Raw genomic sequence first — 27,186 nt, forward strand, 5'->3', positions numbered from 1 at the left:
TGAAAGAAAACACATAACAAAAAAACAAAAAAAAGATTAAAGTTTTGAGAGTGACCACTAAAAACCCAATTCCCTACCCTGTTTCGCCCACCACCCCCTTCCTAGCACGAAAACCCAGAGGATTTTGCTGTAGTTTCCGGATTACCCGTGCCACATACGGCTATTTTCAAAATGGGAGCCATGGAAATGGGACTGTGGAGGCTACGGCATTGTGCAATAAGGTTTGTGGTCATGGTGCTTATGCAAAAACTGTGGCAGAAGGTCTCTTTGTACAAAGAAGTGCAGAAGGCTATGGTGGAAGTGTGCTAGGTAAGGGCCAGGCATCCTGTTTGTATGCATGCACTGTATGTACTTGTTTGAAGTTGGTAACATGCATTCAATGCTGCTTTTGTGTGATCATTTTTGCAAAGTTTGTAGTAAGTGGAGTACTGCGGGGAAAAAAAAGGGTGAAGTGTACAAGGTAAGTGCGCATATGATGTGAAATAGTATGAAATGCCTTTTATAATGCACCTATAGACACGTTTTGCAAGGCACACTGAGGCAAGAGAGAGGGGACAGAGGGAAGGCAGAGCCAACAAACCTACTAGGCCAGGTGTCACTCTGATCATCCAAGTGCATCGGTAGGGGGAGGGGAAAGTGCAGTACATGGGAAGAAGAACAAATGACAAATAGTAAAAATACGGCCCGATTGTGCCCAGTGCAAGGATCAGTTCAGACCTCAGGTGGTGGTGGTGGAACTGTTAGCGATACAGAAAACAGTCCCCAAGTGCGGGGTTTGCAGAAAGGCAGTGCAGGGGTGCTACAGGCGGGGGAGGTGGCCTGGGCCCGACATCAGAGAGTGGCCATGTAACCATTGGAGTATCAGTTGCAGACAGGAAGTCAGCCAGGGAGCAGAGGAGAAATAGCAGATGCAAAGAGAAAGGCTTTGAGTTGCTTCCAATCCTGGCAATGGTTCTCCTCAAGTTTCAGTGAGGCAGGGATGATGTTGCAGAGGGAAGCTCCAGTCTAAGAAAGAGATCTACCACTAACTGGTTGCTTGCAACTGGTTGCTTGCAGAAGTGGCTGACCCTGAGGGAGTTTGTGGTGGATGAGGGAATAGCTTGAGTAGGGAGATATTTAGGAAGCGAGAGTTGAAGGTATTGAGGTCCCAGGGCCCAGAAGGCCTTGTGCATAATGAAGAGGGTTTTTACCTAATTCCTAGCAGCCACTGGGAGCTATTGCAGACATTTCAGTCCAGGAGAGATACTATCCGTTGGCTTGAGGCCAAGGACAAGTTGTGCAGTCCTCTTCTGGATGAGTTGCAGAGGGAGGAGAGTAGAAGCAGGTTGTTGCAATAGTCCAGCCTAGAGAGAACCTAGAGAGAACCACAGCTGTGCAGACAGTGACCTTTTGGGAACTTGTTTTAGGTTCATAAGATACATACAGTGCTGGTTTTGGTGCCTTATTTTTACGATTTATGTAGGATTGGGGAAAACAATTTGCAGCATTGTCGGAAGGAAAGAAGAAAGTTTCTGTTTCGATATTACAATGTATGATATGGGTAAATGAAAACGTTGCAAGCACATGCCATTGATGTGCCACTTGATGGTAGGGGATGGGAGAAAAAACAGTATGCATTTTAAGAATGTAATCGACGCTCAGTGGCAGATATTGTGCGCTGAGGCACTTCTAACAGAGTTGTAAACATACTGCATGAAAAGTATTCATACCTCTATTTTGCAGTGATGGGTGCTCATGTGGATGAATGTGGATGCACAAATCTTGCAATCTTATACTGAACTTTCTACTGTATGTGCTTTTGAATGACAATACACTTGCAGGCGGAATTTGTAACCGTACATATGAAGTGTTGTGCAGAGCTGACAGGGTTAGATGCTAACGTCTTGGATGGAATCGGTGGATGCGTGTGTGAATATTTACCCGTACCGAATGAGGTAGTGGTGGACAAGAAATAGTCGAAAGGGAAGAAGGACTGCTGCTGCTTTAATGGGGCACGGCCTTCGCTGTACTTTGGGAAGCAAACGTGCCAAATTCTGTGCTTCTCGCCATGCTGGCCAAAGGAAATATGACTGTGGTGATTATCCAATCAGGTACTGAGGGTATGGTTCACAGGAAGGGGCGGTCATACTGTTTTACATTACTCTGCGTAGTGCTGGCTGACATGGAGAAATGCATTGTGTTGACTTTGGGTGATGCCTTTATGATAGATCTGCAAGTTTGCCCTGGAAAGACACTTTGATGGCAATTTCGGTTTGGAAGGAGTGGACGCATTGTGGTGCGCTGTCTATGAACACAGTTTCGCTGGTATGCATGCACTTTGCAGAGACCTGCCACTTTTGCCACAGTCGATATTGTCGTCATGCACTACGGCGGCATGCATTTGGGTTACGTGGTTTGTTTAGGTTTGTTCCGTTGACTGAAGAGGTTGCTGAATGTAGTGAAGAGGCTTTTCCCAACTGCCAAGGTGCTTTTCTCATCCATAACATCAAGAAGAGTATGGGACAATGTTCATGGATGTTGTTCCCAGCCGGTGGTTGGAAGGTGTCTCATAAACAGAAGCATGTATACTTTATTGTCCGGTGGTGGGATGTTCTTCTGCAACAATGACCTCATTAGTTGTGGAAATGCTGAGTTTTTCCAAGCAAATGGCATTTCGTTGTTGCCCATTCATAATGCTGTTTTGTTTGCCCATCTACAGGATGCGTTGAAGAGTTTACTGTAACAATGTGAGCACAAGAAAACACAACATCAAAAACCGAAAAAAGGTGTTTCACTAGAAGCACCTAAAAAATAAAATTGAAAAAAGGCTCTTTTCAGAGCCGCCAATAAAAATAAAATTATTAAAATAAGTAAATATTGTATTACCACCCACCGGCCTGGTTCATGGTCCATTGTGACCCGGGGTATTTGTAAAAAGGGGGTGTGAGATGGGGTGTGAGCCATCTCAAATTGAATTAATAGAAAATAAAGAGAAAGAATTCCAATTGTGCACTACATCCTAGGCTAAGGTGTGTCACCCGATTTAAATCCTTAACCGTGCACACATGACGCCTTCCAGCTTATTTAATTTAGCTAAGATTTCAGATATAGATAAATGTATATCCCTAAACTCATAGTGCGTTATGTTGTGTCCTTTATCCAACAAATTTAGGCTGTGCGTAAGAACAGGAAATGAGAATTCAGGATTATTGAGTTGAGGTCATGAGATAAGAGCAAGTTGTCCATAGAAGCATTAGGAAAGGCTTCATGTGTGCTCAAAGGAACTTGTTTGGATTGGGGTACAAGTGTCTGAACTTTGGGATCTCGTCGGCAGCTGAAGTGTTTCAGCCCGAAAACAGAAAAGTCCTTAATGCCCTGGAAGGAACAACCAACATCAGTGACGACATCATTGTGTATGCGGAGAACAACAAAGAACACTACAAACGCCTCGCTGCAGTTCTGCACAGACTGGAAGAGGCAGGGCTAACTCTGAACTCAGAGAAATGTGAGTTTGGGAAGGAAGAACTCTGTTTCTTTGGATATATCTTCAATGCAAACGGGGTCTCGCGCTACCCGGCTAAAGTAAATGACATTAAAAGCGCCAAAGCCCCGCAATCTGCCACAGAAGTTCGGAGTTTCACGGGGATGGCAACATACTGCGCAAGATTCATCCCAGACCTTGCCACCATAGCAAGCTCCCTCCATGAACTAACAAAAAAAGACCAGAAGTTGAAGTGGTCATCCACTCATCAGCAAGCATTCCAGCTAATTAAAGACTCATTGTCTGCCTCCACAACCATGGCATTTGTCAACATTGAAAGGCATACCAAACTCCTGGTCAATGCCAGCCCCATCGGCCTAGGAGCCGTACTCACCCAACTTGACAAGGAGGTCAACATAACCCTATTGCCTTCGCTAACCGGGCACTGACCAAAACGGAACAAAATTACGTGCAAATTGAGAAAGAAGCCCTCGCAATCCTGTGGGGATACAGACATTTCAAGGTATATCTACTAGGTAAGCGTGCAAAAGTATTCGCAGACCACAAGCCCCCCATCCCAGTATTCAAAGGCTCAGAACCACACGCCCCAGCACGCATCGAAAAGTCGATGCTTCAACTCAAGCCATACCACATAGAAGTAGAACACAGAGCAGGCGCAGACAACCCAGCCGACTACCTGTCCTGCCACCCGCGACCTGCCACTGACCAGGAGGAAAGACACGCGACAGACGAACGAACATGTATACCACGTAGTCACCTGTGCCCGACCACGAGCCATCACCCTGCGAGAAGTAGCAGACGAGACCGAGGCAGATGCCATACTGACCCACACCACTCTGGCCATGCAATCCGGGAACTGGAAGAATTTCCTATCCTCCATGGCACAGCGCACAAAACCTGCTCAAGAAAAGCTGCAAGCAATCTTCGGGATCTGCCACAAACTTACCATCGCCCCCCGAAAGAGTGATCCTCAAAGGGCACCGAATCGTACTCCCCACAACTCTGGAGGAAAGAACCCTTAAACTAGCCCACAGTGGGCACCAGGGAATCGTCAAAACCACCTCATATCTAAAATCCCGGATGCGGATGCCCCACATACAACAGCGAGTGATGAATATTGTAGAGTCATGCGCAGCATGTCAAGCCACCAGGAGGGCAGAAAACTTGGAACCTATCATCAGGGCACCAAGGAGCAATCTGCGGTGGGAAGCGGTCAGCATCGACTACTGCACCATTGCAGGAGAAGGCTACCTACTAGTCCTAATAGACGAATTCAGCAGGTACCTGGTGGTTGAGCATGTGGCGTCCACCAATGCAGAGACAATGACTCTAGCCCTAGAAAAAAATATTTGCAATACAAGGCATCCCTGCAAAAATCCAACGCGACAACGGACCACCCTTCACCAGCCAAGAGCTCCGCCAATTTTTCCAATACCTCAACATAAGACACAAGCGAATCACCCCAGGATGGCCACAAGCAAACGGGGATGCTGAACGGTTCATGGGATCGCTTAACAAAGTCATCCGAATCGTGAAGGAGCAAGTCCACTCATGGCTGAAAGCAGTATACCGCTTCCTAAGGACACACCACCAGACCCCGCACTCATCGACAGGGATCAGCCCTGCTGCCCTTATGTTCGGGTACCAATGCAAGCTGAACTCCCCATCCATCCAAATTGGGTAACACCTGACCCCGACATTCCCACCATAGAGGCACGATGCATCAGGCGGAACGAACAAGAAAGCTGCACCCGCTGTGCAAGCCACTGGGAGCTGCAACCAGGGGACACAGTGATAGTTAAGAACTGGGCACCACCCAAGAAAATGTCTCTAAACTTCAAATTCTGACCTTGGACAGTCAGTGCGGCGAACTACAGCATGATCACAGCCACCAGAGGAAACGAGACAGTCACCAGAAACATTTGACACTTCCGGAAAGTCCCAGCAGCGCTATGGGAAGAGAACCCGAGGACCCAACAGACACAAACCAGATCACCTACGCAGCAAAGCAACTCTGAGTCATCCGGAACACATGGCACCCCCCCAGGAGCCAAGGACACTGGCCCCAAGTGAGAATGAAGCCAGGCCAGAAAACCCCCAAGCAGCAGAAGCAGAGAGGAGTCATTATCGATATAGCCTGAGAGAAAGGCCACGACCATCATCCTGCCTACAAGGAAACGTAATACAAGGAGTATTTCATCAAGTGAAACCTCACAGTACGACCTCCTAAGAGACTAGAATATACAAACCCTGTTTGAAATGTTATTGTTCATGACTGTGGAAAAAGCATTCCAGGTTTGGGAGGAATGTGATGTCACATGCCCCGGGAAAGGCCCGGTCACGTGCCAGGAGGCGGGACTAAAATAATAAAGGAATCACCAGAACTGATGCGTGCGTGCCAGTCCGGGTTTATGCAGCCTACCAAGCGGTCGTGCCTTTTGTTACCGTGCTGCGCTGCATTTGCCAGACCAGAGCGGGCCCCGTCATCTTGCAGGGCCTCCGCTGTGACAGAGGCCCACACCATCACAATGGGAAGGGGTGGGTGGGGCCTTGCAGGTAATATGGAATTAAGCGGAAATTAGACATTTTAGACGTTAATTAAAGTCCAGTAAAGTTTAGTAAGTAAAAGTAGAGTCCAGTGTATTACTTGTAACATGGATTAACAATACTTTTACTGCCTTTTAGCAGAATGTAATCTCTTCCTCTGAGCACGCAGGTAGAGCAGAACAGCAGCCGGCAGCAAGGACAGCCAAACAGCACTTTGGTGGCCCTTCTGGTGCGCACGCCCAAGGCTGATATAGGACTGATGCGAAGTGGTAGGCGGAACCTTGCAGGAATTCTAACATGGATTGATAATAATTTTGCTGCCTTTCAGCAAAATGTGATCTCTTCCTCTGAGCATGCAGGTAGAGCAGAAGAGCAGCCAGCAGCGAGGACAGCCAAACAGCACTTTGGTGGCACTTCTGGTGCGCACGCCCAAGGCTGATATAGGGCTGATGGGAAGTGGTGGGCGGGGCCTTGCAGGAATTGTAACGTGGATTGATAATAATTTCTCTGACTTTCAGCAGACCGTGATCTCTTCCTCTTAGCACGCAGGTAGAGCAGAAGAGCAGCCAGCAGCGAGGACAGCCAAACAGCACTTCGGTGGCACTTCTGGTGCGCACGCCCAAAGTTGATATAGGGCTGATGGGAAGTGGTGGGCGGGGCCTTCTAGGAAATGTAACGTGGATTGATAATAATTTTCTGACTTTCAGCAGAACATGATCTCTTCCTCTGAGCACGCAGGTAGAGCAGAAGAGCAGCCGGCAGTGAGGACAGCCAAACACCACTTCGGTGGCACATCAGACATAACATCATACATGACTTGGCTAATAAAACTTTTGATTATAGAAATAACATTTTGAAATTGTACTACTATTTAGTTTAGCATAAAAATAAAATACATATAAATAATATCAAATTAGATTATTTTCTGCTGTAATTATAGGGTACATTCAATCTATTCAATGAACAATTTAGTAAACCATTTATAAAATAGTACATATTTATATTTGAAATGAATCTTTTACCAAACATTACAAATGATAGTTGCACAAGTACTGATATCATGCATGTGTAACCATGTAATGTTTTATACAATGTTCTTAAGTATATTAAAATCACACGTGTACTAAGGTAGGGGCCCTATAAATATTTTAACATACCTACTGAGTGTTCTTATATCTGATGCCATTAGTGATGCAATCAGTGATGACATATATGATGTAGTTAGTGATGTCATCAGTGATGTAATCTGTGATGTCATTGTTGTTGTTATATGCTGTGCAACCGGGGGCATGAAGCTAAGGTTGCTTTGTCTGAATTGTCTGCCGAATTCCAGGGGATTTGTTAAGTTACATTTTCACCTTAATGCCCATGGAACTAAAGTTTCTTCTCTGAATTTCAAAGGTTTTGTTACTATGTATTTCTCACCATAACATCCCTGTCCCTGCAACTAAATTCTTTTCAGTGAATCTCAAGGGTTTTCTATACCATAGTTCGTTTACTGGCCACCAGCCATGGCCTTCAGCCATGTCTGGGACATGTCCAGTGTACATGTTCCCCCGATATGCTTCTTTTGGACCTACTAGGTGGCCACGGCCTTAGGCCGTGACGACTATACATGTCTTTGGGGCCCACTTGCCAGGACCTTCGGATCTGGCCAATAAGCACAGCCTTTGGCTCTGCCCACTGTATTTTTTAAAACACTACTGGGCCATCCCCTGATGTGTTTCTTTGGACCCACAAGGTGGCACAGCCTTTGCTTGTGACCACTATACAGGCCGTGGCCCATTATCATGGCCTTTGGCCATGCCCACTGTATGTTTTAAAACACTACTGGGCCAGTGGCCAAGGCCTTTGTACATGTTCCCCCAATATGTTTCATTTGGGCTCACTATACATGTGTTTCAGGCCCACTAGCCAGGGCCTTCGGCCATGTCCACTGTATATTTTAAAACACTACTGGGTCAGTAGCCATGGCCATTGGTTGTGTCCACTTTACATGTTCCCCCAATATGTTTCTTTTGGACCCACTAAACATGTCTCTCAGGTCCACTGGCTCAGCCTTTAGCTCTGTGAATACTCTTCTGAATACTACTTCCAATTCCAGAACACGGGCCCGGAGCAGTCAATATTAGTGAAGCTTGGCATCATTTGCTAAATAATAGAGAACAGCAGTGCAGTACCATAGGTATGAACAGCCCAGACACTCCTTCATCAAGATTCTTTGATACGGAATTGCAGCAATTCCTCGTTGCCACAAACCTTATCACTGAGGCATTATTGTGAGCATCCACAGGTGTTTCAAGTTTTTGTAATATCATTTGTTGGCACCTCAAAGTGTGTCAGTATCATATGGTATCTCAAGGACCTATTGGAGTGTACCCCCAATGGGAAGTGTTAAACATAATATTGACAGAGAATCTAGGCATGAAAGGATGCCATATGATGACATCTACAGTGTGTCCTAGTCTTAGAATGTCTAATTTTAATGTATCTTTTAGAGGTCCATGTGGTCTCCACCTGGTATGTCCATATGACAATATGGCGTGTTTCAAGGACACAATTTGCACAATAGCTTGGAACATGTTGACTTGAATGTTGTCTCCTGTCCCCTGAAGCCCCCTTTTCTCCATCTGGGCCCACACCTACCTGCCGGGTGGTCTGTCTCAGCCATTCACTTACCTGATAGGTGTTAGACCTCCCTCTTGTTTGGGATGTCTCTGCCCATGCACTTACCGTTGTCCCCCCAACAGATACCTCTGGAGCCCCCTAACCTGGGGGAACCCTTTAACACTTACCCCTCTGCCCCCCCCATTTTTTCTCTCTGCACTTGAACGTTCTCAACGTAAAAAATGCTTAGCAGTACTACTTTTTGCTCTCTTATTCATTATTTGTAATTTCCAATGTTTATTTGTTCCCTTACTCCCTTCCCTTTTTCCTTGTGGCGCTTTGAAACACTGTTCTTGTTCTATAAGCGCCATATAAATGACCAATAAATAAAATAAATAAATATTAGCAGGTATCACAGAGTGCTTATTCCTTTGAAGGTAACATGATAAGAGTGTCTCACAGTTGTACACTTTTAGTATTTATTTTGAACACGTGTGGTCATTGTTAAGAGTGAGCATGTGATATCCTCGAGTGCATAGTGGCATGGATAGCAGTAGTAGATCTTAGCGTTCCCTTGTTTTGCTTGTTACCTGATGGCACCATATACCTGGGCTTGCGTACCTCTGCTTACATGCTGTTTTTGAATGTCCAATAACAGAGTCTATACCGCTAGGGTTTATGTGCCGAGCTCCAAATGTACCCTGTATCCAGCATGCTTTTTCAACCCAAGGTGTGCTTCTAACAAAAACATCCCCACATATTACAACACTTATCACCTTATACTGTTTAAAAAGGTACTTTGTTAGCCTCTTTGAATACAAATGTGATGCACAGCAAAAAGCCAGAAACCTTGATTGAACACAGGCAACAAGCAATCCAGTCAAGCTTCACAGAACAATATGGGAGGAATGGGAACAACCACGGGATCAGATGCCTCCTCATCAATGCCCTCTCCATGTCTGAACACAGTGCAGACACCCAGGGGCATGCTGGGAGGGGGGGATAGGGCAATTGCCAACATGCTGACAAGGCTGTTTCACCCTGGCAGGACCAGATCTCCTTTTTCGAGTCTTGGAATTCGATCCATGATCGGATTACATTTACATGCAATTGTCAGCAGTCTATAATTTATTTTTTAGACACACATGTGCTCATCAGACATGATCAGCTTATGACAGACTTATAGACAGAACCCACTGAAAAGAATAGCTTACTTCCTGCTCGCAGTTTCCGCCCCAAGCATACGTTCAACGGTTTCCTATATAGCCAACCGTTTAACATTTAAAACACATTATTTCAGATCCAGAAGTATGCAACAAATGGTTTGATGCCATGCTAGACCAGATTTGCACCCGAGGATACGATCAACAAATATTGAGCAAAGCAAAGACTAGGGCGGTCCCGCTTGACAGAGAGCAATTGCTTCAGGCGCATCCTAACTAAACATCCTAACTAAAGATCCTCCATCTTTAGTGTATGTACACTCACGCTAGGCAAAGTAGCCACATTAGACGCATCATTGAGCAATATTGGATTGGTCTTCAACTTGACACAGCCACCTCGAGTTTCCACTATGTTTGCCTCGAGGAATGCATAGTCAGTCAGAAATCAATTGGTACATGCTGAGGTGAACGTTGGCACCTTTCCATGTTACAACTGCAGGTATTGTAACAATCTCATCAAAGGCCCATCCATCCGCTACCCTTTTTGGGGAAAGGAAGTGGAACTCTTTAGCTGCTCCACATGCGATTCCATTAAAGTAATCTATGCTTTGCGATGTCCCTGTAGACTGTACTATGTTGGTCTCACCACCAGGAAAGTTAAATATAGGTGGACCAAGCACACATGACAAATTAGGACTGCAAATTTTAAGTTCCATGTCGAGATGCGTAGTTCTGGAACAATTGACAACGTCAAATAGCAGCGGAACCCTGCTATGACACTTGGAGCAACGTGAGATCTACTGGATCTAAACTTTTCATCATTGGAGCCACAAGGCGTGAACATAGATTTCGCCTTGAATTGCTTTATTTGACTCTATTACTGATTTTGTTTTCTCTGTCTCACATAATGGGTTCATGTGTTTGTATCTATGTTTTGCCATTGAGGATTGAGCTGTATGCGCAAAACTGCTCATTGCATTAGGTGAGCACGAACTGTGCTCCTGTAAGGCTTGTGTCCTCTTTGGAGAATTAAAACATGTTATCTAGCATGTACGGACCTTATTACTGCCTTGCACGGCCTGTACCCTTAACCCATGGGTGTGGATGTACCCATTGCCTATAGAGTGCTGAATCCAAATGACATCCTCACTTTTATCTATCTTAATATTGAACTGCCCCATTTCTGTTGAACCTTCAAAACTAGTATTTCTTGATGGGGTTTACCATCCGTTTCAGTACTGAGTCTTATATGGGACGTCATGGTGGCGAGGGGCGCACCCTATTCGAGCAATAACCCGCAAGGAGTCACACTGGACATATATCATATTTACATTGATTCTGAGGCCCACCAGTCACTGTGCCGAATCCCTCCTTTGAAGGTTGCTAATAGGAACAACTCGGACCTGTTTACTGTGAAGGGCTATGTTTCAAGTGTATTTAATTGTGACTGCTAGCTCGCACATTCACTCAAATTAGGTTTTCCTTCTTCAAGACGACACCTGCGTTAGGGCTTCTGATACTGTTACTTATGGTGATGGTCCTGTGATCGGCCCGTGCAAATGATTAGGACACATGACACTTCCCAAATTGGTCTTTGAACCATAGACCAGGCAACATTAGTTCGCGGCTACCTGGCAGTGTGTTAATCCAGTAACTGTTGCATTCGTGTCAAGCCTTAGGTGATTTCTGCAAAATCGCTCAACACAAACACATTTGGAATACTGGCCCACGTGCTATGACCACATCACTATTGATTAGACATCCTTATTATATTTTTGCCGGGGATATTCTCCTATTACTGAAAATACGCCATTGGATATTGGAGGAGTGATTCGCTGTTGAAGTGAAAATAAGTGTAGTAAATACCTGTTGGGGTGAATTTGAGTCACTCAAGTACAAGTGCGCAGGTATGTGAGTAATATGCAGCAGTTGCAACTTAGTAAAGCTAACACCAAGGGAGTAACTGACAGTGTGGTTTGGCATTCTTCAGCCCTACTGGATTGGGGAGCACCTTTTGGACAGTGTGTCTCTGAGTAAGTCTCGATGTACATGCGTTCCCTGAATGGGGTTTATGTTTACCAATGCGTGTTTCACGATTAAATTATTTTGCGATGGTAACTCTCAACATCAGGGACCTCATTTCACCAAAATGCCTGGGGTAGCTTGAGTGACATCACACGACCTGTGGCCTCTGATGACATCACAGGAAGTAATGTCATTTGACCCCATCCCTAAGTGACATCAGGGGTAGCGATGGAACGCAAACTTTCACCACTTGACAAAACAGGAAGTGACATCACATAGCATTGTTCCTAAGTACGCTATCAGAAATTTGGTTCCAATACCACTATAATGTGATATACATTTGATACAATATGTATCAGCATATGTATCGTTAATATCAGTGTGTATAGGCCCAAATTAACACATTACTGTAAATGCAAGCAGACGTTTAAGGCCAAATGTTAACATATAGCACTTACTTTTACGCACTTTATACCGAACAAATATAACCTTTGTTATCAGTCCCAGTAAAGCGTAATAAAAAAGGGGCCAGAAAAATAAACAGTCCCCGCTGTAAAGAATGATTCACTGTTCAATATCTAGCTATTTTGAAGGGAAAGAACGTGCCTCAATGTAATGTCACGTCTCGTACCCTAAACCTCAACTAGCACTGTCACGTTTGACATGCAACTACATGAAGTGGCACTTTTTGTGAAATGAAGATGTTCACTTACACGTAGGCAGACGAACACATGGATGTTTATGCACAATGTCCAATGGAGGCTTTTCAAATATTCTTTCAGTAAAGGAAGTAACGCCTCTCTGTTTTTTTTAAATTGATGAATATATTTAAGATTTGTTTTTCTTTTCCATTATTTTAATGTGTTGAGTAACAGTTCTTGTTCTGAATGAACTGAAGTTTTGCTTTTCCCTTTTTCATTCAGTAAGTTCTTGTCTTATGAATGAACTGTGGATTTATGCTATATAGTATTTATCTTATTTGTTGCATTGATTGTCTTGTCCTTCCGTAAAACCTTTTATACTACCAATATCCTTTGAACCTGTTTTAACGATAAAGGTGCATATACATATATATATATATATACATTTAGTAAAAAAACTTTGTTAACAGGACGTTATGGTTCCAAGTAAAACCGAAAAACCCTTGAAATTCGTCAGTTATGGTAAGCTAAGCAACCATAACTCGCGCCAGCACCGTGCACTGCTAACATAAACACCCAGGACATCAAAGATGACATTTATGTCATTGATGGCATCACTGATGACATCACTGATGACATCACATGTATATTTACCTTCAATCAAATCTCTATAGAAGGTATTCCTATTATAATGGTCACCAAAAAGTGTCAAGGATGATTGCAATACATATCATGTGCTAATTAGTGCATTAAACAATGTGTTTATATACGTAGCCTTCTATTATGAAGTTCTATGCAGTAAACTAAGGTACTCATGTAGCAATATAGGCATTGTGCGCAGCATACATGATGGAGGTGCAATATTCATACGCTTGCCATGTTGAACAGTGAATTGATAGCTGTTTTCTTATTAGAGTTTTGGCTACTGTGAAACATGTGATAAAAAAAACCACTTACTACATAATGGCATTATTATAAACACAACACAAAGAGACATCATCACATACAAATATGAGTATATACACAAAAATCGAAATAAGGAAAAAAACAGCGGTACTAGCAGTAAGTGTTCATAACCTAACTGATAATCTTTATGCAGAGAAATGATTGGTCTGTTTCAAACCCTATGCATATGTATCACATGACTTGACTGGATCCTAAGGAAATTACTATAAGAACATACTTGAAGGATAAGTGTACAATTATAGTACCTGTTATATTTTTAATTCCTGACTGTTACTGAAGAAAACCATGTGGCCTAGATATGTTAGATATGTTAATAAAGGAAAAAAGGGGGAGCCAGACATGTGTTGTCATCAGTGATGTCATCAATTACATTTTTGCTGTCATCTTTGATGTCCTGGGTGTTAGTGTTAGCAGTGCACAGACGTGGCGCGAGTTATGGTTGCTTAGCTTACCATAACTGGCGAATTTCAATGGTTTTTTGGTTTTACTTGGAACCATAACGTCCCGTTAACAATGTTTTTTTTACTGAATTTCACAGGTCTTTAGTAGAGCAACTTGACCATAACGTCCCGTTAACAAAGTTTTTTTTACTGAATTTCACAGGTTTTTAGTAGGGCAACTTAACCATAATGTCCCGTTATCAAAGTTCTTTTACTGAACTTCATAGGTTTTTAGTAGTGGCACGTAACCATAATGTAAACTAACATCTGACTTCATTCCACACCTTGCGGAGAATGCCACATGACCAGAACCGGCCTTGGGGGGGTGAGCCGGCCGACCGGCCGGGGCACCGCGCTCCCCAGAGCGCCATTAGCCCCTACCACGCCAGCTCGGGGGACTCTTTCAATGGCTCGGTGAAGCTGGTGTAGCTACAGAAGGCGCAGCACGCAGGTGCATTCCATGTCAATCGGGTGCTTAGCAACCGATTGACACCAAATGCGCCCCTCTGCCGCAGGCACCAAAACCAAGAAAAGGGACTGTTAGCCCCATGCCAGCTCGGGGGAGTCTTTGAATGGCTCCCCCTAGCTGGCACAGTGGCGGCAGGCGCCTCATTGTTGGTCAATGCGTCCACAGCAGTGGAGCACATTTAGGAACAATAGGGTGCTAATGCACCCTATTAATAGAATTATCTCCTTGCCGGAGCGAGGAGATTTTAAAAACAAAAATACACCCCGTAGCCACGGCCGCGCGGAGAAGGGGGGCGCCAATTCGCCCAGGGCGCTGCTAGCCCTAAGGCAAGCCCAGCACACAACCATATATCGGCGCAGAGCGGTGACATGTCCGAGAATCCGTACACACTTAACAATAAGATATGTCCCGCATGGACAGTGTGGAAGTACATTTTTTACAGATATAGGAACTGCCACCTTGAACATTTCCCTTGCACAGCTCCAACACGTATTCGTAGTAAGCCATTAACGATGTAGCACACAGTACACACTTTTAGCAAAAATACTATTTATCTGAAAACGACATGAGCTAAGGCCATCCCTCCTCCCCAAGAAAATGCAGCAGTGCTGTAACGAAGGAGCACGAGAAACACTGCCCCTACCCTAGAAAGAACGCACGCACAACATTTTCCCCCGTCCGCCTAGCCCCCATATTACTGTTTGGTGCCTCTTTCCTCATTTCCGTCCACACCATTCCGCCTTAGCTGTCCTTCCAAAATAAAAGACATCCGTAAACAAATTAAATGTTCCTGTAAGAGCCACCTTTCACAGTTTAAGAATAGTTTAAAAAAAATGGCATACAAAACAAAATCCTTTTCCAACATGGCCAAGATAGAAAGGAAAGGTGGTTGTTCCATACATGGCCCCTCTTTGCTTTCCATGGCAGCCTGCAAATAGCACAAAGTAGACGCTGTTAACATATTACCACCAGCAATTTTTTCCTCCCTTTCAAATGTATCGTAATGGCGAACAAGTTTACCACAAAGCCAGTCCCACTGTAATCCTATCTTTTCTCCCTTCTGGTCATGACCAGTAGCCACATTGTGCGGATCATGATCTTATACCATGAACCCGACATTCTGCCCAGTCCCCATGTCTGCAGCCTACCCCTCAGTCAATAAACGTATTACGCGACGTTTTTAACTACATCACGAAACCTGTGTGATAGGAAAACACTCCCACATCTCGTCACATAACCAACCCTAGTGATATTCAACACCTTTCTGGGTGATGTTCCTCTCCGGCGTAGCCAAATGCGCCCATAACCACCTATGTGCCGTGACGCAGAACCTGCAAATGAACACACATTTTGAAATAATACACTGTTTTTAAAGGAAAACATTAACAATTTTAGAATTTGTACAGTACTTTAATTTCACAATAAACTGTCCGAGACCATCAGACTATTCCCATTTTCAAGGAAATAGTAACTTTGTTTGATCCGTCGTCATCGAAAATGTTAATCGTGAGCCACACGTTGATCTTTTCGCATACACAAAGCATTCGCTTTCGATAAAGCAAACGCTTCAGTCGCACATTGATTTCCAAGACGTCGGCATGAACTTTGGACTACACCACCATAAAAGATGTTATGTTACTCCTAATGGCCACTCCAGCGTATGGACAAATGGGGCTGCCCCGGTCGTCCCACAATACAGTCACGGTTAGGCAGCCAGTCACGAGTACGTGCATTTGGCATTCAAAGAACCTATCACTTGGCATTTGGAATCCATGGCAATCACAGTACAGCAGAATTTAGCTGTTCGGAAAACGTAACAGAAAATACATATCAATACCCAACCTTTAGCAAACAATTGCAAAAAAGACAAAAAGAACGTGGAAAGTGATACACAAATCGATGTGGTCATACATGACATTTAAAAAAAATAATAGCGTTGCACATGGGTGAACCTAATTATAGCCTACAAACGGTGAGAATCTGCATCCTCCATAACGTTAAAAAAAATTGACAGCTACACAGAAAGATAGTACCTCAGTTATAATGCCAAAATTACTGTTGTGGTAATAACAATTTAAAACTCGTTCCGGTGTAGAGTCGTCAAAAGTAAACTTACACGATATTTACCGTCTCCATTGTCTTCGTTATAACCCAGACAGCGAGATACTTGCAGCAAAGAATCTTCTTCAACTGATATTACATGTGTTTTACAAACGTTTTGAATACATAACCTTATCAAATGGTATTTTTCCCAATCTTGCACTCCCTGCATTCTTACTGAATTTTTCCCTTTCGCTCAAGGTCAAAAAACAATTGACCCTTATGGGTTTCAGTTGCATGTGTGGGCCTACTGAGCTCGCAACCACAAAAGTGACATTCGCTCAAAATGCAAATACATTCTGACTTTTCAACAAAATGTCTCAACGCATTCATGAGAAGTGGTACTCCCATACACTTGCAAACCAGCTCTTTCCATCAAACACTACAGGTGGCTCCCTCAGATTTCAAACTCTACGACGCTATTTACCGTATGACTTAGATGACAAGAAAACACCACCTTTTGCCTTCCCGCTCCACATCCCATCCCACTCATTAACCCTCACCTTCCGATACACTATTTCATAAGTTTAACAAGTGCATTGTTGTGTTGTTTTATATGTGTTACTGGCGATGTTCACGTACACTAAAACACAAATAAAACATGGCGGGCGCAGCGACAGAATCTGACACACTTCACGACGTTCAACACCCAATCAGTGAATGCGCCACATGTCCGCGAACATGACGCTACAGATTAGCCAATCGGTATCTTGTCCGCAGAGTGAACAGTGAAGTGTGTCCGCTGAGCGGACATAGATATCACTAATTTTTTCACATGCACTTTTTGGTCGTTTTAAAGAAAACTACTGGACGGATTGCGACCAAATTTACAAACGCACGCTTTCAGGACCAAGCTCCTGCCGCAAATTTGGTGAAAATCCGTCCAGCCGTTTGGACTGTACAGGTGCGCAAACTTTTTCCCCCATTCAGTCTATGGGAAAAATAGATGTTTTGGGACCCCTCCTATAAATTTTACCCCCGGACCACCAAACATCACCAAACTTTCATCCAGGGGGAGCAGAGTTATAAGCCACCCAAAAAGTGCTCTGCCTATGGAAACAGCAACTCAACCATAACTACATGGCCACTACTGTGGCCGTGTAATATATATATATATAACACCTGAAAAAGCATACTTGTTTGCACTATGGGAGTGCCATACTTTGATGGCCCGTAATTTGAACCTTTAAAAAAAAAAAACATTTTTTTTTTTTTTGCTGAGTTATAAGGATCCAAATAAAGAAAACGTTTTTCTACCAATTCACATTTTGGCATCCGGATGTATTATTGACCAAAACGACTGTGAAGAGTACCACTCACTTTGTATGGTGGAAATCAGTGCCCCAAAGATCTATAACTTCCCCCCCGGACGAATCCTCACCAAACTTTGCAAAAAAAAAGTATATGGCCCACTCTGAATTTTTTGCAAAGTTTGGTGAGGATTCGTCCAGGAGGGGCAAAGTTATAGGGGTCTCCCAAAACAGTTTTTTTTCTCATAGACTGAATGGGGAAAAAACTTTGCTCGCGCCTACAGCCCAAACCGCTGGACGGATTTTCACCAAATTTAGACCAGCAGTAGTGTGCTTTTGCAGATTTGGTGAAAATCCGTCCAGTAGTATTTTTTAAAAATGACCAAAAAGTAGGTCATAAAAAATTAGTGATATCTGTGTTCGGTCCACGGACACACTTCCCTGTTTGCTCTGCGGACAGTGTCCTGATTGGCCAATCGGCTTGCGTGATGTCCGTGGACATGCGACGTGTTCGCTGATTGGACGGCGTGGAGCGTGAAGCGCGTCAGATTTTCGGTAGCGCCCGTAATCTTGGATTTGCAGACGTCCGCGGACAGCGCGGTGAAACTTGGTTTAAAATTTGAATTTAGTAGATCGTGTTGGTGTGTAAGAGTGTTTGGGGAGGGTGGGAGTGTATGAGATAGGTTAAATGTTGTGTTTTTTTGTGTGGTGGACACTCTTGTTGTGTTCGATTTGTCTGTGGACAACACGGCTGTTCTGAAATGTTCTAAATAAACTGAATGGGGGGGTGTTCTGAGGACGCAATATGTGTCCGTTTTGTTCGCAAGCAAGCTGAAACGGTTCTAAGAACACTCGCGGTGACCTGAAATGTTCGTAAATAAACAAAATGGGGGTGTCCGTATTGTTCTCTGGTAAGTTGAATGTGTTCTAAGAACACTTGTGGTGTTCTGAAATATTCGTAAAAAAACAAAATGGGGGTGTTCTGAGGACGCTGTCTGTATTGTTCATTGTGAAGTTTAAAGTGTTCTAAGAACACTCGCGGTGTCCTGAAATGTTCGTAGCGGGTGTCCTGAAGACGCTGACCGTATTGTTCTTTGGTAAGTTGAATGTGTTCTAAGAAAACTCGTGGTGTACTGAAATGTTCGTAAATAAACAAAATGGGGGTGTACTGAGGACGCTGTCCGTATTGTTCAATGGGAGGTTGAATGTTTTCTAAGAACACTCGCGGTGTCCTGAAATGTTCGTAAATAAACAAAATGGGAGTGTCCTGAGGATGCTGTCTGAATTGTTCATTGGGAGGTAATGTGTTCTAAGAACACTCGCTGTGTCCTGAAATGTTCGCAAATAAACAAAATGGGGGTGTCCTGCGGACGCTGTCCATATTGTTCGTTGACAAGTTAAAAGTGTTCTAAGGACACTCGCGGTGTCCTGAAATGTTCGTAGGGGGTGTCCTGAAGACGCTGTCCGTATTGTTCGCTGGCAAGTTGAATGTGTTCTAAGAACACTCGCGGTTTCCTGAAATGTTTGCAAATAAACAAAATGGGGGTGTCCTGAGGACGCTGTCCGTATTGGTCTGTGGCAATTTGAATGTGTTCTAAGAACACTTGTGGTCTCCTGAAATGTTCATAAATAAACTAAATGGGGGTGTCCTGAGGACGCTGTTCGTATTGTTCGATGGAAAGTTGAATGTGTTCTAAGAACACTCGCGGTGTCCTGAAATGTTCACAAATAAACAAAATGGGGGTGTCCTGAGGACGCTGTCCGTATTGACCGTTGTCAAGTTGAAAGTGTTCTAAGGACACTCACGGTTGCTGAAATGTTCATAGGGGGTGTCCTGAAGACGGTGTCCGTATTGTTCGCTGGCAAGTTGAATGTGTTCTAAGAACACTTGCGGTTTCCTGAAATGTTTGCAAATAAACAAAATGGGGGTGTCCTGAGGACGCTGTCCGTATTGGTCTGTGGCAATTTGAATGTGTTCTAAGAACACTTGTTGTGTCCTGAAATGTTCATAAATAAACTAAATGGGGGTGTCCTGAGGACGCTGTCCGTATTGTTCGATGGATAAGTTGAACGTGTTCTAAGAACACTTGCGGTGTCCTGAAATGTTCGCAAATAAACAAAATAGGGGTGTCCTGAGGACGCTGTCCTTATTGATCGTTGTCAATTTGAAAGTGTTCTAAGAACACTCGCGGAGTCCTGGAATGTTCATAGGGGGTGCCCTGAAGACGCTGTCCGTATTGTTCTCTGGCAAGTTGAATGTGTTCTAAGAACACTCGTGGTGTCCTGAAATGTGTGTAAATAAACAAAAATAGGGGTGTCCTCAGGACGCTGTCCGTATTGTTCGTTGTCAAGTTTAAAGTGTTCTAAGAACACTTGCGGTGTCCTGAAATGTTTGTAAATAAACAAAATGGGGGTGTCCTGAGGACGCTGTCCGTATTGTTCAATGGAAGTTGAATGTGTTCTAAGAACACTCGCGGTGTTCTGAAATGTTCGTAAATAAACAAAATGGGGGTGTCCTGAGGACGCTGTCCATATTGTTCTCTGGCAAGTTGAATGTGTTCTAAGAACACTCGTTCACCATTTGGCCATGCTCCCAAGACTTTATGCCCTGGCCACAACCACCGCAGCATATCACACTCATAGTTGCTTATAACTTTGAGTCAAAAACAAATTTATAAGGAACAAAGTTATAAGACACTATGGGTGTGATATGCTGCGATGGTTGTACTTATTATAATATACTTACTGTTTGGTTTAGTAACTGGAGTACATGTATTTCTTGTTCATTTCTGTGATAAAAGAAAATAGCATGTTAGTGTTAGTATTTTGTAATGACTTATTACATTGTATAATCAACAATTTTTTTTTGGACCCTCATATTTAGTAGATTACAAACCAGAGTACTGTGCAATTTGCTCAGTTTATGTGTTTGTTGCCAAAATCATTGGGTCTGTGGGAGAAAAAAAAACATTTTGGATTTAAAAAAAAAACCTTTTTCTGTTATGCTACAGTTTATTTGTTTGTTTGTTTTCAGTGTTCACTTGTTTATTCTGGCTAATGTTTTATACATTGGCTTGTTGCAGTTTTTTGGAGCAGTAACATATTATTTATTTGTTGGGATATTGTAAAATGTTGGAGCAGTTAGATACCAGTAGGTGTATTCTAGCTGTCTATTTTTTTTATATATTTTAATGGTATTGATTTGTCTGTTTGGATATTGTTAAATTTTGGGACAGTTAGATACCAATAGGCGTATTCTGTCTATTTTTTGCTCTAATTTAGTGGTATTCATTTATCTGATTAGTTGTTGTAGAATCTTTGGGCAGTTAGATAGCTTTTGGAATATTCTAACAGTTTACATTTTTTTTACTATAAGTTTACTTAAGGTTTAAGCACAGTTTAGTTAGCAAATTTTGGTTTTAAGAACATTAAATAAGCATTTGTAAGATTTGCTGGTAATCTCTGCTTTAGAGTAATGGTACTATCATTACATTAAACCATCCACATTTCTTTTTCATATATGCAGTGTAGTGCCCTGAATTGGTTGTGGCTCCTGCGTGGTAGATTATAGGTATAATTGTTTTGAAGGTTTTCTTACCAAGTGATATTTGACCATGTGTGAATCCAGTCAGCTTGCAGTTGTTTTTGGTACCATCTGCATTGTAACATAGAAGCATTAGAATTACGTATTTACTATGTGTTTGTATTACTAACATGGAGCGATTATGCGAATTGCAGGTAGTACATAATCTACCATGGGTTGCATTTTGTACAAGTTGCTGAAATGGAATGGATTCACAATTAGGTATTGATATATATATGAAGCGTTCATTGGGGATTTCTTCTTGTGTCACATTGTTGCAGAGAGTACATGTATGTTTCCACATGTATAAAATCTGGAAGATTTCATTTATAGGTATGTTTTTATTTTCCAGTACTTGTAGTAAGTACTTTAGAAATTCTTGCGGATCTTCCTGTGAGTTTGTAGTGAATTTAACCATTCCAGCACATTAGTCCAATTGTTGTCTTATTCCATAAACACTATACGTGTTATCAGGATTGTTTGTTGCATTTCTGTGAAGTACTAACATTTGCAAACACAATTGGTCTGTACTGTGTAAGTAAATGTTGTCAACAATTGATGGCAATTGAAATAGAATATTCATTGCTACATTTGCGTAGCAACTTACTCCAACTATATTTGAGAGTTTAAATGGCCCAGGTAGTTCTGTATCTGATTGATTTTTTTTTTAGTTTGTCTTCCTTCTTTGATGAAGTACCTGGTTTACTTTCCCTAATGGGTTCTTTTATGTTTGTGGTACTTGATGAAGTTTTAGTTTCTTTTACTCTCTTTGGAGGATTTGCATTGACATCCTGTTAGATTTCTGTTTGATTTAGTTTTCTTTTACAACATTTTACTTTTTGTGGTACAGAATATGTGTTTAGATGGGGGGGTGTATAGTGAGCGAAGTCTATTGTATTCTAAAATGCAAGGAATATCAGCGTTAACTTTACTTGCATCAAAGTTGATTAGAAATAGACCATCAAGTGTAAGTAAGCGTGATAGTGCTACGTAGCTCATGCCTTCTTTAAAGACTTTGTTACCAATGTCTATCATTGCTTTGTCTAGGGTAAGACCTTGTGATTTATGAATGGTGACTACGTATGCAAGAGTTAGAGAAAATTGTTCTCTGCGTACATACATGTCTTTGAAGAGAAGGAATCGAGCTGTTGAGCGTTCTATCCTTTTTACTTCTGAAAGTTTGTCAAAGAGAATATTGACAAACTAATTTTGTTGTCACATGGGTATGTTTGAAAGCCAACAACTGTACCCAGTGCTCCATTGACTAGTCCTTGGTCCACGTCAAGGTTACGTTCAAGCATTACTCTGCAATTTAAGGATAATTTTAATATCTTTTCCAATCCTGCTGTGTTTGAGATTTTTCTAAACGATTTAGTCGTGTTGTGGCTTGGTCAGACATGGGCAGTGTCATACCATGTACATCTAGTTTGTCTGTGGTGCTAATTTCCATTATTGGTTGCACTTCCTTACTTAACATTATTTCATTGAATTTGAAACAACTTGCAAGAGTTGGCATTAAGGCCATACAACTGACATTTTTGTGGGCTAATATTTCCATAACATCTGTAGCACATGCATTATCACCATAAAGTGCATGAATGTGCCGGGTTTTCAATATTACTTCTGCTTCTTTAGACAGTATACCAACTCTGATACTTTTTAAGATGTTGGCATAAGTGAGATCTGCAGATTGCTGCATGTTTTCTGTTAATTCTCTGTATTGGTATCAATTGAAGAAGATCTCCGAAAACAATAATATGTTTTCCTGCAAAGAGCTCTTCATAGTTTGTTTTGAGTACTTCTTGTGATCTGAGGTGAATCAAAGCCACCATTAGGTTGGACACCATGCTCACTTCATCTATTAGAAGCATCTTCATTTGTTTCAATACTCTGCGTAGTTCCATTGCAGCTTCTGTAGAAAGTTTGTAATAGTTTAATTTGTTTTGGTGTTCTACTGGCAGGAGTAGTAATCGGTGTAAAGTGACACCCCCTATGTTGTAGGCAGATAAACCTGTGGGGGCAGTGACAACAGCTGACAGTTTGTTGTTTGTCAATTGTTGAAGGAACTTACTGATGATTTTGATTAGGAATGTTTTGCCAGAACCAGCTTCACCACTGACGTACAATAGTATAGGTTTGTAATTATGGCAGGTGCATTCTTTGTTTTCATGTTGTACGCCATGAGCAATTTCTTTTGTTACTTCTTGAAAAATGCTACGTTGCTCGTGTTTAGTATTGATTGTAGTATAGTTAAGTCTACTTTATCTTCATACTGACACATGCAGGCCGATTCATGGAATAATTAGCGCGGCGCAAGTGGCCAAAAACGTGCGAATCGCAGTGGAATAGCGAAAATCGCAGTGCAAGTGCGGAAATCGCACGAAAAGCAGTGCACATCGATTCATGGAAGGCCGTGCGCGAGAAAACAATCGGATGTGCGATAAAAAAGTGCGCGGCGCACGTTGGCGCACAGGCCATCTAACTGCGTGCGCCAGGTCACAGCGAAAATCGCACAGGGCACAGCGAAAATCGCACATAGCGCGGCGGACGCAACAAAAGTAGGAGGAACACGGGGCGTAACACTCGGAATGGGGAACAACTTGCCAAAATGTGGGCGTCACGGTGGAAGTACAGGGCACAAGTGCGCGGAACGCCCACACGCTCGCCTACAACACGTATTCATGGAATAGAATAGGGCAAAAAAGCGCACGCTCAAACCAGCGCACAGGCACAAACACGACCGCCACAAGAAAGCAGGCGGTAGCGTCTCTGCGCCTGTAAGAAATGTGCGCCAAAAGGTGCGCCAACAAATAGCACCTATATACTGCCATGATGAATGTCCCATACTGTGGCCCTTCAGGACAAATGACGTGCAAAGGGGTACCCACAAACACGGACACCCGCTGACAAAAAATACGTGTGCGTGTATACCGGGGTGCGCGGGAAGTCTCACACGCGATTTGGCCGTGTACGTGGAGTTCAGGGGTGCGCGGGAATTTACACATGCGATTTGGCCGGGTACGTGGATTTCAGGGGTGCGCGGGAAGTTCCACACGCGATTTGGCCGGGTAAGTGGATTTCAGGGGTGCGCGGGAAGTTCCACACGCGATTTGGCCAGGTACGTGGATTTCAGGGGTGCGCGGGAAGTTCCACACACGATTTGTCAGGGTACGTGAATTCCAGGGGTTTGCGGGAAGTTCCACACGCGATTTGTCAGGGTACGCGGATTACAGGGGTGCGCGGGAAAATCTACACGCGATTTGGCTGTGTGCTACCAGGTATTCCCTGTACACCCTCCACGACCCCTGCAGGCAGCACACACCACAGGGGACTACCCTGCACACCTGCTCATGTCACCCAGCACCCCCACCCCCCAGCCACCAGGGGCAGCCTCCACCAGGCCCCCACTCATGTCTCCCACCACCCCCACCCCCTAGAAACCATGGGCAGCCCCCACCAGGCTCCCACCCATGTCTCCCACCACCCCCACCCCCCAGCAGTGCAGGGGCACCCTCCACCAGGCCCCCACTCATGTCCCCTATCACCACCCCCCCAGCAGTGCAGGGGCAGCCTCCACCAGGCCCCCACTCATGTCTCCCACCACCCCCACCCCCCAGCAGTGCAGGGGCACCCTCCACCAGGCCCCCACTCATGTCTCCCACCACCCCCACCCCCCAGCAGTGCAGGGGCAGCACCACCAGGCCCCCACTCATGTCCCCCTGCACTCCCACCCCCCAGCATCCAGGGGCAGCCTCCACCAGGCCCCCACTCATGTCTCCCACCACCCCCACCCCCCAGCCAGCAGGGGCACCCACCACCAGGCTCCCACCCATGTCTCCCACCACCCCCACCCCCCAGCAGTGCAGGGGCACTCTCCACCAGGCCCCCACTCATGTCTCCCACCACCCCCACCCCCCAGCCAGCAGGGGCACCCACCACCAGGCTCCCACCCATGTCCCCCACCATCCCCACCCCCCAGCAGTGCAGGGGCACCCGCCACCAGGCCCCCACTCATGTCCCCTATCACCACCCCCCCAGCAGTGCAGGGGCAGCCTCCACCAGGCCCCAACTCATGTCTCCCACCACCCCCACCCCCAGCAGTGCAGGGGCACCCTCCGCCAGGCCCCCACTCATGTCTCCCACCACCCCCACCCCCCAGCAGTGCAGGGGCAGCACCACCAGGCCCCCACTCATATCCCCCTGCACCCCCACCCCCAGCATCCAGGGGCAGCCTCCACCAGGCCCCCACCCATGTCTCCCACCACCCCCACCCCCCAGCAACCATGGGCAGCCCCCACCATGCTCCCACCCATGTCTCCCACCACCCCCACCCCCCAGCAACCATGGGCAGCCTCCACCAGGCCATCATCCATGTCCCCTATCACCACCACCCCCAGCAGTGCAGGGGCAGCCTCCACCAGGCCCCCACTCATGTCCCCTATCACCACCCCCCCAGCAGTGCAGGGGCAGCCTCCACCAGGTCCCCACTCATGTCTCCCACCACCCCCACCCCCAAGCAGTGCAGGGGCACCCTCCACCAGGCCCCACTCATGTCTCCCACCACCCCCACCCCACAGCCACCAGGGGCAGCCTCCACCAGGCCCCCACTCATGTCTCCCACCACCCCCACCCCCCAGCAACCATGGGCAGGCCATACCAAGCTCCCACCCATGTCTCCCACCACCCCCACCCCCCAGCAGTGCAGGGGCACCCTCCACCAGGCCCCCACTCATGTCTCCAACCACCCCCACCCCCCAGCAGTGCAGGGGCAGCCTCCACCAGGCCACCACCCATGTCCCCTATCACCACCACCCCCCAGCAGTGCAGGGGCAGCCTCCACCAGGCCCCCACTCATGTCTCCCACCACCCCCACCCCCCAGCAGTGCAGGGGCACCCTCCACCAGGCCCCCACTCATGTCTCCCACCACCCCCACGCCCCCGCTACCAGGGGCACCCACCACCAGGCCCCCACCCATGTCTCCCACCACCCCCACCCCCCAGCAGTGCAGGGGCAGCCTCCACCAGGCCCCCACCCATGTCCCCTATCACCCCCACCCCCCAGCAGTGCAGGGGCAGCCTCCACCAGGCCCCCACTCATGTCTCCCACCACCCCCACCCCCCAGCCAGCAGGGGCACCCTCCACCAGGCCCCCACTCATATCTCCCACCACCCCCACCCCCCAGCCACCAGGGGCAGCCTCCACCAGGCCCCCACTCATGTCCCCTATCACCACCCCCCCAGCAGTGCAGGGGCAGCCTCCACCAGGCCCCCACTCATGTCTCCCACCACCCCCACCCCCCAGCAGTGCAGGGGCACCCTCCACCAGGCCCCCACTCATGTCTCCCACCACCCCCACCCCCCAGCCACCAGGGGCAGCCTCCACCAGGCCCCCACTCATGTCTCCCACCACCCCACCCCCCAGCAACCATGGGCAGCCCCCACCAGGCTCCCACCCATGTCTCCCACCACCCCCACCCCGCAGCAGTGCAGGGGCACCCTCCACCAGGCCCCCACTCATGTCTCCCACCACCCCCACCCCCCAGCAGTGCAGGGGCAGCCTCCACCAGGCCACCACCCATGTCCCCTATCACCACCACCCCCCAGCAGTGCAGGGGCAGCCTCCACCAGGCCCCCACTCATGTCTTCCACCACCCCCAACCCCCAGCAGTGCAGGGGCACCCTCCACCAGGCCCCCACTCATGTCTCCCACCACCCCCACCCCCCAGCCACCAGGGGCAACCCACCACCAGGCCCCCACCCATGTCTCCCACCACCCCCACCCCCCAGCAGTGCAGGGGCAGCCTCCACCAGGCCCCCACCCATGTCCCCTATCACCCCCACCCCCCAGCAGTGCAGGGGCAGCCTCCACCAGGCCCCCACTCATGTCTCCCACCACCCCCACCCCCCAGCCAGC

The sequence above is a fragment of the Ambystoma mexicanum genome, chromosome 4p (assembly GCF_040938575.1).
Source record: "Ambystoma mexicanum isolate Mex_15411 chromosome 4p, UKY_AmexF1_1, whole genome shotgun sequence".
Lineage (NCBI taxonomy): Eukaryota > Metazoa > Chordata > Amphibia > Caudata > Ambystomatidae > Ambystoma > Ambystoma mexicanum.